General features: G+C 37.5%; 1 non-coding gene across 1 annotated transcript; it reads left to right on the forward strand.

The window, feature by feature from the left end:
• The first annotated feature begins 221 nt into the window (after positions 1 to 221).
• On the forward strand, positions 222 to 328 carry LOC113864004. The gene has a single exon (XR_003504613.1). It is a non-coding gene; the product is annotated as a small nucleolar RNA R71 (small nucleolar RNA).

Consider the following 328-nt stretch of genomic DNA (forward strand, 5'->3'; position numbering starts at 1 on the left):
TGGTGATCAAAGTCTCAAGTGCCTTTGCTTCAAATGTTCCCTTACTTGCAACATGTCCCTCATTGAAATTATGATACATGCTGGTTGCTATCATGTCAATTAATTGTTGAGCTTCCTCTAGAGTTTTAGTATTCAATGAACCTCCAGCTGCTGCATCTACCATGGTTCTTGTGACAATATTCATCCCATTGTAGAAAGTTTGGATTTGCATTCACTCTGGAATGTAATAATGAGGACATCTTCTCAGCAGATCCTTATATCTTTCCCATGCATCATAAAGAGATTCACTATCTTGTTGAACAAAAGAGGTGATTTCACTTTGCAACTT

The sequence above is a fragment of the Abrus precatorius genome, unplaced genomic scaffold (assembly GCF_003935025.1).
Source record: "Abrus precatorius isolate BTA unplaced genomic scaffold, Abrus_2018 Scaffold3, whole genome shotgun sequence".
In the NCBI taxonomy this organism is placed as follows: Eukaryota; Viridiplantae; Streptophyta; class Magnoliopsida; order Fabales; family Fabaceae; genus Abrus; species Abrus precatorius.